The sequence below is a fragment of the Mya arenaria genome, chromosome 12 (genome assembly GCF_026914265.1).
Source record: "Mya arenaria isolate MELC-2E11 chromosome 12, ASM2691426v1".
In the NCBI taxonomy this organism is placed as follows: Eukaryota; Metazoa; Mollusca; class Bivalvia; order Myida; family Myidae; genus Mya; species Mya arenaria.
Window position 1 is genome coordinate 68,130,690 of NC_069133.1, and position 11,220 is coordinate 68,141,909.

The window sequence follows — 11,220 nt, forward strand, 5'->3', positions numbered from 1 at the left end:
TGCCAACAAATAGTCTGACCAAGTTTTATAACCATTGGATAAATTCTCTCAATTTAATTTCATAAAATGTTTTGCATTATTTTTTATATAAATTTGACAAGTGACTACAAAAAGCTATATTTCTTGCCTGCCAGTTAGCCACGAGTGAGACATTTAATGATTTATTGAGGTGAAATATATTGTGATCTTACACTAAAGCAAATTTTCTGTAAAAGATATCAAATGACATTTAATTGTAGTTGTTCAGAAAAGAGTGCCATATTGAAAACAATTGTAATGTCATTTCAGAAATTATGTTGCCGTATTTGTGTCACAACTATGTTTACACTGATGCATGTTTTGGAAATGACAGCGGAATAAAATTTGAAAACAGTAAAAAATATCATATTAACATTGTCTCGTTCCAACTGTCAGGTGGGTGTCGTAACTCTACGCATCCTGCTGGTCGTAGCCCTCTCGCACATGGCAATCTAGCCTGTTCTGTCCCAACTGTCAGGCGGGGGTCGTAACTCTATGCGTCCTGCTGGTCGTAGCCCTCCCCGCCACAGAAATCCACCCTGTCTCGTCCCAACTGTCAGGTGGGGGTTGTAACTCTATGCATCCTGCTGGTCGTAGCCCTCTAGCACACGGCAATCCAGCCTGTTCTGTCCCAACTGTTAGGTGGGGGTTGTAACTCTACACGTCCTGCTGGTCGTAGCCCTCCCCGCAACAGAAATCCAGCCTGTCTCATTCCAACTGTCAGGGCGGGGTCGTAACTCTACGCATCCTGCTGGTCGTAGCCCTCTTGCACACAGCAATCCAGTCTGTTCTGTCCCCACTGTCAGGCGGGGGTCGTAACTCTATGCATTGGGCTGGTCGTAACCCTCCCTGCCACAGAAATCCAGCCTGTCTCATCCCAACTGTCGGGTGTGGGTCTTAACTCTGTGCATCCGGCTGGTTGTAACCCTCCCCGCAATGGCAATCCAGGCTGTCTTGTTCCAACTGTCAGGTGGGGGTCGTAACTCTACGCATCCGGCTGGTCAGTACCCTTCCCGCCACGGAAATCAACCCTGTCTCATCCCAACTGTCAGGTGGGGGTTGTAACTCTACGCATCCGGCTGGTCGTAACCTTCCCCGCCAGGGCAACCAGCCTGTCCCGTCCCAGTTGTCAGGTGGGGGTCGCACCTGTTACCACCCAGTGTGTCTTCGTACGAGATACTGCACGCACTATAAAATATAAATTTTGATCATGTTAAGAATACTAATACTACTGGAATATTAGTAATTGGACTTGGAGCCTTTTTTCTCTTGAACTTTTGCTTTGGGATTCACAAACATACCCAAATAACATTTTTAAATGATTACTATTTAAGCCATGGAAATTAGGAATAATTGTGCTTTTGTCTTTTTAAGATTTTCTACATTTTAGAAATTTGCTTTATAGATAAAAAAACCTTAATTACCTTGAAATTATCCATGTTTTTTAATGTAATGCATAATTTATGGGCAATATTAAAGTTTTATTTGAAATTCTAATTTTTCTTCAATTTTCACAATAAGACTTTTATGCTAGTTCATTGCATTAAAAATTCATGTACTTATACTCGAAGACCTCCCCCTGTGTGAAGTGAGAATTGATCTGTCGGCAGATATTATCAGCTGCCTTGGACTCCCACTACTTAAGTCATAAACAGAGCCTGCATACCCTTGACTGCTCACGCACATGGTTCAACCCACCACCATAAAGGCTCGCCATTGGAGCTGAAAGGAGGAAATGAAGGGGTAAAATTAATTTGAAACTTTAACATCAAGAATTTCTTAGGAATCAGTTTTACGTCTGTACTAAAGACGAAAAAAACATAAGGCTATCTTTATTCGCCTAATAACACACATGAATAATATTAATTCCTAACTCTATTACTGTTTTCATTGGGTATTCATTACATGCTTAAGTCATTCCTTAACTTGAGTTGTTCCTTAACTTGATTAAAAAATGTTCATAGTAAAATAAAAGAAAAGTGTTAAAACATAAAAGTATGTGTTTAAAGCTGCATATTGAATGTTTTGACAACTTTTTTAGTTTTTGTCTTGGAACCAGCCAATTTTTGCGAAAATCCATGGAAACCACTTATATAAAAGTGCTGACAAAAAATTAGATCGCTAATTTTTATATTTAAGTTCAAAAATTGATGTTTTATGCATTTTTCTTAAACCGTTAGTAGCGGTTTAAGCCATAAAACATTAACTTTCGAACGGAAATATGAAAATCTGCGATCTGATCTTTTGTCAGCAGTGTTATATGAGTGGTTTGCAGATATTTACGCAAACATTGGCTCATTCCAAGACAAAAAAAATTAAAAAGTTGCCAAAACAGTAAATATGTGAGAGTGCAGCTTTAACATGAAATTAATGAAAAGTATTTTTGATAATATTTACCAATGACATCACAGTTACCATCGAATATTGATTTTGACATTCTTATACCAAATGTTTGATCAAATATTCGTTTGCATTCCTATTTCAAATGCATGAAGGGAAAAAGGCTCAAATCTTAAGTAAAAAAATGGCCTTACTGTATGGTTAGCTTGACAATATGCTTAGCAAAACAGTAACAAAACCCAAAACTCATGGTTGATATTATACATGTATGTAACACATGTTTTGCACACAATGCAGTGGTGGATCCAGGAATTCAAAACTGGAGTGATGACACATTGCTTCAGTCCCAATAAAAAACCTTTTTCCAACTGTAGGTATTAAAATGACAAGTAAAAAAGTCTTTGATGAATTAACACCTTTCTTTCAAGACTACTTTTTTTAAATCTTCAAAATAGGACATACTTGAAGGGAAAAAAAGTTTAAATTAAACATCATTTGCCGGCCAACGGAAGGGGGCAGACACTTGAGCCCAGCTAGATATGCCACTGCAATGTATAATACGTCAATTGCTAAGGCAGTCAGTGTGGTAACTTTTCTCATTTTGTTTTTAATTCGTGCTATCTAAATTTAAAGGTATGATTGCAATACTAAGTCAGCTGCAACAAGGCAAATTCTTGGCATTGATATCCTCCGCCTGATTGGGCTTAGTCAAGAAATGGAAATCAATTGTTGGTGGGATATATATATATATATATATATATATATATATATATATATATATATATATATATATATATATATATATATATATAATTGGAATGTTTATCAAGAATTGTTAGGTACCGCCTTGGAACGGTCAGTAAAATGTAAATTTACTGGGGGTTTAAACCAGTTTATGTGCACAAACCTCACTCTTATCCCAACAATTCTTAATAAAGATAAAACGCAAAAGATAAATCTTATCAAAGTATGCATTAACTTGAGGAAACTTATCAATAAAACAAATAATAATAAAAAACGAAAAGGTAAACCCCAAGTACTTCAATGATTAGAGATCCCAACTCTATCTGCAGACGGAGGGAAACAATTCAGAGCACCTAATGCAAATGCTTTTCAAAGATACGATGCAGTCATCGTTAGAAACCAAAAGCTTCACACACAGTCTGCCTTAAAGGGTTTAAAACTGTGTGATCATAGAGTTTCATAATAAAAAGCATCATTGTACTAAAACTGGGAACAAATAAAGAAAAACATTGTTAAAAATAAAAGCGACTAGTATATGCTATTCTCTCCTTCCAAATGATTTGAAAACGTAAAATATTTGAAGAACTTAAGGTCACAGCCAAAACACTCGGAGTCAGTCAACACGTGTCTGCCAAAAGCCATGATCATTGTGCATTGCGGCGGGAATGATATTGGGAGGGTAAAAATTTCTGAGTTTATAAAGCATTTTAAGATGCTGGTAGATAATATTGGCAACATCTTACCTGGTACCCTAGTTGTGTTCTCGCAACTTTTTACCTAGATTAACATGGCACTATCTCAAATATCACATTGCTATGTATAAGGCGCCTGAACAGCTTCTGCAAAAATTACATTTCAAAGGCCCACAAGATTTCAATCGAGTATCTATTGCAAGATGGCGTCCATTGAACAGACGATGGCAACGATTTATTCACCCAGAATTTGGCAATTTGTATCAGAAACACGCTTAGCTAAACTCACTTTGCCTTAAATATAATAGTCATATACGAACTTCTGCTTAGAATAATGCTGACCATATTGAAAGCTACCATCTCGTATCAAGAAGGCGGGGTTCCCCTTATGCTGCCCAAATTTGTTCTTTGGGGAGTTCAGCTCAGATTATCTATCTTCGCTTCACATTGGCGCTCGTCTGCACCTTACTATCCAACTCTTAAGCAATTTTATCATTAACCATTTTAAGTGCTTTTCCGTGACGGAATTCACTTACAGTTGCTAAAGAATGAATACTTGTAATTGATATTTGATACTGATTTGCATATTTGCTGAGCTGAACTAAATTGTATTGTTTAATTAACTGCTGCAATAAGTGATTGCAGTGCAATAATTAATTGCTTATTTTCAACCCCGAGGCTTTGGGGTAGGTCGCCATGGAAGACGCCAAAGTTTGGCAGGTGACCAGTTGACCTTTAATCGGGTCAACATTTTCTGACCATTTTTTTCAAAATTCATTTTGGGTCAAGTGGGCCCAAAATTATTTTTTGCGCTATGGCCATTTGGGCCTAAATTTGTGTTGGGGTCAATTTGGCCCAGATATTTATATGTGTGAAAGGGGAGTCTCGTCAAACATTCCAAACCGTTTAAATGTAAATGAACTAACATAAATATAATGAAATGGACAGCTAAGTTGTTTTTCTTCGTTTAAGATATCTAATGTGTTACATGGAAATAAAGTTAAGAAAGCGTCTCCTTATTCAGGTTTAGGAAGAGTATGGTGCCAAGATTAAATTGGTTTTGGTCAACTGTGTTGATAACTCACTTCCAAGAGTAAAGCTTGTAAATCAGAATTAATTCTGAATGTTATGTAAGGTAAGATTGTATGAAGTAAGCTTTAAAAAATATATATTCAAATACTAACTTCATAAATTTACATTACTTCCCTAACATAACATGGAACTAAAGGCGATAGTCACATTGCCTGGATACAGTAACACATTTTTTATATTTCTGTATTTTTTTTATTTTAATTATTATTTTGGTCAAAATAGTGAATATATGTAATTTAAAAAAAATTCATGAAAGAAAATTAGTATATATAAATAAATATAAGGTGAACATGTGCAAAAATTCATCAATTCCAAACGGACCTAATCAATAGAGCATAGTTCCTAAAATAATGGAGATAATCTTATAATGTTTACGGTTCTGATGTAAGAAGGTAAGAACAAAATATTTTTATGCTAGTATGATTGACCTTTACGGCATATTCAAACAAAATGCACCGACCAGAAGCTGAAATAACTGCGCAATCTATTATGGGTACAAAGCACGTTTCCGGTGAGCGGGTTAATATGTGGTACGAAATTAATCCTGAATGTAATGTTAGACAAGTCTTGTAAATTCATCAATTTAGTTTTTAGTTGTTTTTTCCAATTTTTCAAACAGTAAACATTTCACATTTAATCCGGCTCTCACTTTCAGATCAAACATAAGCACACACAAGGCTGGAAAACATCAACAAGGTCACTAGCGAAATGATGTATTATTTGCATACAATTTGTAAAAACGACCATAACTGTCATTTTAAATCCTATATTTCCATTTAATCCTTTAATGTTATTTTTGTCTCATTTTAAGATCGCAGTATATTTTACCTCATGAACACCAAAAGCAAAATGCATTTCATTCTAGCCATTCGTGTCATCTACCTTTTGGTGATAACCTGGTGCTACTTGAAAACTATTGGATGGAATTTAATAAAACTTCATACAGTGATTGATCATAATGAGAGGAAGTGCAATGTACAGGAACCGCAATTCTATTACAGCAAATTACAGAGTAATTGCCCTTTACTTTTTACTTGTTCGAAGCATAACTTGAAAACTACCGGATGGTATGCAATAAAACTTTATACAATGATATAGGACAATGAGGAGTTCAGTGTATATAAATCATTACACTATTTTAGCAAATTACAATGACGATAGTCCCTAAAATAAAGTTGTCATTTATAGGTTGGCTTTCCAAATAGTTGACTGCAATTTCATATCAGGGCAGCGTTTGGGGGTATTTATCACCTTCAGTGATAGTTCTAGTTGATATTAGGAGTCATCGGGTCAAAGGTCAAGTTCACAGTAACCTTGAATGCGAAAATGTTTTGAGTAATAACTCGACAATGCCTGCACCCATGGCCCCTTAAACTTGATTTGCAGTTGCGTCTGACCTGTAGATGACCCCATATGATTTTAGGGGTCATCAGGTCAAGGTCATGGTGACCTTGAACGAAAAAAGCTTGTCTGTGTGATATCTTGACAATGCCTGCACCCATGGCCCTCGAACTTGACATTTAGGTTTTTGACCAGCTGATAACTCCTATGGATTTTGAGGTCAAAGGTCATGGTCATAACACACTCTATCCTCACACTTTGAAGGGTCATAATCGTAAAAATGCCTCAACAGCATCCAATGTCAGTGACAAATCAGCTGTTATTTCAAACCATGCATATTTCATTCAATTGTCCATATAATCCTGACATCATGGCGCTCAGGGTGGGGGGGGGGGGGGGCATAATGTTTGACAAACATCTCTTGTTTTGCTTATTTTTGATGTGACATTCTTATGTTTTTATTAGTAACTTTCCATTTTAAATTTGGCATTTTTAAGGTGATGTGACATAAGTTGCATATTCCTTTTGAAAGTGAACTGTCAAGTAAATACATTTTAACTTTCAATGCTTTATATAGCATTATCTTATCTCATTATGTCTGATTTCTAAGATCGTCTGCATTGTAGTGGCCTTTGCGTCATCAGCAAGTGTTGGTCCTGTTTAACATGTCGGGGTTTTAGGTAGATCTTAATCTATCATTACAAATACTTCTGGTTTCTCCACAGAATTTTAAATTTCTTTCAAAAATTTCTTGCAACTTTTTAAAAATAAAATTTATTTATTTTTAGAAAATAATTAAAATGGTTTGTAATTGATAAAATTCTATAAGAAACAAATGTGCTTTCATTGAAGAAACAATGCGCATGTTTCTTTTTGAAAGTTAATTGCATTAAAACAGTCCGTCAGTGAATTACTGCCACTTGCTGTTGTTATCGCTTACTTACACTCGCTTACTTACACTAACTCTGCTGCTTGACTTACGTAAGTGAATCAATGACTGAAAATATCATAGTTTTCATTCGTTACTTGTACAAACTATTCATATCATCTTAAGATTGGCTTTTATTTGAGCGGGAATATCCCCGATAATGTGGGATTTGGTCAATTCTAGGCGCGACAGCGATCGTTCAAGTTATTAATATGCCATTAAAATGAAATGTATTTTTAGTTGTTAATTGTCCTGACAGATCATTTTATTTCTGCTTTAACATGTTGTTGTTAAAATAATGTATGTAGGAAATCATATATGAAGTCTGCTCAGGTACGGTGGGAACAGTTTTCCAAAGCTTTTTACAATTTGGGGCAATGATGTTTTATCTCAGGTTTTTACTCTGACCCAGCGTATATGTGTAAATATCTTTGTACCTTTTTATACGCCCATCTTACGATGGCCGTATTATGGGAACACCCATCGGCTCCACAATAATGTCCGCTCTCTAACTTGAACATTTCTCATCCAATTTCCACCAAACTTCATGAAAGTGTTTGTTGGTGAAATATCTAGGTCAAGTTCGATAACCAGCCAAATCGCTTTAGGCACTCCAGAGTTATGGCCCCCTGAATTTATCAAAATTGGCCATTTTAGCTTTGTCTACTCTCAAACTTGAACAGTTTTTATCCGAATTTCACCAAACTTGCTACTATAAATGTTTGTTGGTATATATTCTTGGCAAAGTTCTATAACCAGCCAAAATCTTCAGGATTATGGCCCTTGAATTGGTCAAAATTTGCCATTTTTGCTTTGTCCACTGTCTAATTTGAACAGTTATCATCTGATCTTCACCAAACTTGCTGAAAATATTTGTTGGTACAATAAATCGGTCAAGTATGATAATCAGCCAAATGTTAATGCCATATTGTGCCAAATCATTTGCTTCTTGAAAAGCTTGCTTCTCAAAGGGCCAATGTGACAGTAAGTTGTCTTAGAATCCAAGAAATTATTGATGGGCGTATTTTGTGAGTGTCACTCTTGTTAGTATTTGGGTACAACAGACAATAGTATAACATGTTCCATGAATGTTGATAAAAGCTAATTTTTTAATTGTTGAATGTGTTTGTATATTTGACTTGCTTCTGTCGCCCAGTTTCAAGCAATAAACTATCGCATATCTTGCCCCGGCAAACGGTTTTGTTATTTGTTACAGAAATGCGTAAACGCTTTCCTTAAATAGTTGGTGTAAAATTGTCCAAGTGCAAAACGTGATCCTTTGGCGTAACGCTGCAAATTTCTTCACATTCTTACCTCCCTAAGTTATAATGACACCCTTTTTTCATTCATGCCTTTCGAAGAAATATAACGTTTTATTAGTGAAATAACAGTGAAAAGATTATAAGTATCTTCCAATGCCGAGAGTGTAAGATAAGTTCATTCCGACCCGAGCGTAGGGTGTTTTGCGGAAACGAGGTTTACTGAATTTCCGCAAAACAACATGCGCGAGGGTCGGGATAAACCTATCTTACACGAGCGGCTATGGTGGATGCTTTTTCTCTCACTTCAGTTAAACAAAATTAAGTAAAAATGTATATTTTGTTACAACTCTTTTGTGCTTAGTGAAAATAATTGCGTATGGATATGCAATAAGTCGTGGTTGTCAAGGATATGCGCGCAGTGATTCAGATTATGTTAATAGTGAAATCGGTCTTTAAATGGTTCTTAGTAGTCTAGAGTGAAGCATTATTTCTTGAAAGGTGCGTGAAAACTGTTTTATGGTGACATTTAAAGCGAGAAATAATTAATTAGCGTTCTAAATATTGCCAGAAGACACGGTTTCCCTGATGCTACAGACGACAGTCGTCAACAAGGGAGGTAATTACAATAAGGCGGCCATTCAAAAGGAGTTCCATACGGGCATTTTATCTTCGCACGTGGGCGAGATAAGAATTTCGAGCACGGTTAAATTATTCGATCTACTAATCTGATGTGGGAGAAATGATATGTTCACTACAAAATAGAGTGAAATATCAAACTGTTTCTCAATCAGAATCTTTTAGGATCTCTGCAACTTAATTCCACCTTAAAGATGCACTCACAATTTGACAGCTTTGATCTTTTTATTTTATTTTTGTCTCAGAATCAGCTCATTTTGGCATTAGTGCCTTCCATTCTGTCATATAAGATAACTCGCAATAAAACTGATCTCAATTGTTTGGTAAACTGCCGAAAATCTAATTTTCTATATTTTGCGTTAGTAACGCTTTTAGCAATAAAACATCAATTTTCAAACGCAAATATGAAAACTGCAATCTGCTCTTGTCAGCAGTCTCATTTCACTAGCTATCAGACATTTATGCAAAAATGGCTCAATCCGAGACAAAATAAAACAAAACAAAATTGTCAAATGAATCCGTGAGAGTACAGCTTTAAATATGCAGTGTTCAATAGCTTAAAAAGAACAGTTATTATTCAAGACTGCGTTACGCAGTACCCGGTATGAAAATTATCTTGGAAATATTTGGTATGTAGAATCTGTAATCCGTGTACGAAAGAGTATATATTAATGGAGTGTTCGGTACGCAGTGGGATTGTCAATATTTTTTTTACAAACCATTTATCTACTCATAAATATTTGCAAAATAACGTTATACTATGTATTCGCTTTTACAAAGAATAAATTAAGTTCTTTAATAAAATCCAAATAGGTTTAACGTTATTTGACTCGACGAAATGAAATGAAACGAGAAAATGACGTTTTATGACTCATTTTGCTTGACTAACTTTTCTTACAAAATTAAGAAGTAATTTTCATTATAGCTCTGTTAGACAGCAACATTCACATATCTCATGTTTCACAATTTGTGAAATATGCGCACTGTCAAATAGGGGATCGAATACACAGGTACTACTTACACAAACGATGTCTAATATGTCTTCTCTTTTTCATACATTTGGATATTTATTTGACTAGTACAATATTCAGTGTGTGTGTACCACGTGATAAATTGCGTCATAAATCCTACGTCGGGAGGCAATATTTTGCTTCGAATGAAGACTATAAACAAAGATAACTTCACTATTTCTACACCATTTTAAATGAAACATAGCGCAGTCTACGCCGCTTACGGAGCCCCGCCTTCCAAGAAATAATTTGAAGATAATGGATTAATACGTTTTCAGGTGTGAAATGAGCATCTCTGTATTGCTTCTGTCTAAACTGCTATCCAGACCGGTAGTTTCAGAGGAGATGTTCTTTAAGCAATTGTTGACGGACGGACAAAGACCGATCACAATAGCTCACCTTGAGCACTTCGTGCTCTGGTGAGCTTAAAAAGTGTGCAAGGTAAAGTTAAACATGATAATTAACAAAGGGCAATAACTCTAATATGGAATCAAGAGATACAGTTTTTGTGCACTGCGATCCTCTTCAATAAGATCTATCTATCTATAAAGTTTCAAGTTGATAACTCTTATAGTTTTCGAGAAATGCCCGGACAAAATTTAAGCTTGAAAATTAACAAAGGGCAATAACTCTAAACATATAGATGCAAGAGTTACGGTTTTTGTGCACTGCACTTTCCCTCAATCAGATATACCTACGGAATAAGTTTCAGGTTGATACTTCCTATAGTTTACGAGATATGCCACGGACAAAACCTAAGCATGAAAATTAACAAAGGGCAATAACTCTAAAAATATGGCAGCAAGAGTTACGGTTCTTGTGCACTGCACTTGCCCTTAATGAGATCTATCTAGCTATGAAGTTTCAAGTTGATACCTCTTATATTCTTCAAGACATGCCCCCGACAAAACTTTAAGCATGAAAATTAACAAAGGGCAATAACTCTAAACATATAGATGCAAGAGTTACGGTTTTTGTGCACTACACTTTCCCTCAATCAAATATACCTACGGAATAAGTTTCAAGTTGATACCTCCTATAGTTTACGAGATGTGCCACGGACAAAACCTAAGCAAGAAAATTAACAAAGGGCAATAACTCTAAAAATATGGCAGCAAGAGTAACGGTTCTTATGCACTGCACTTGCCCTCAATGAG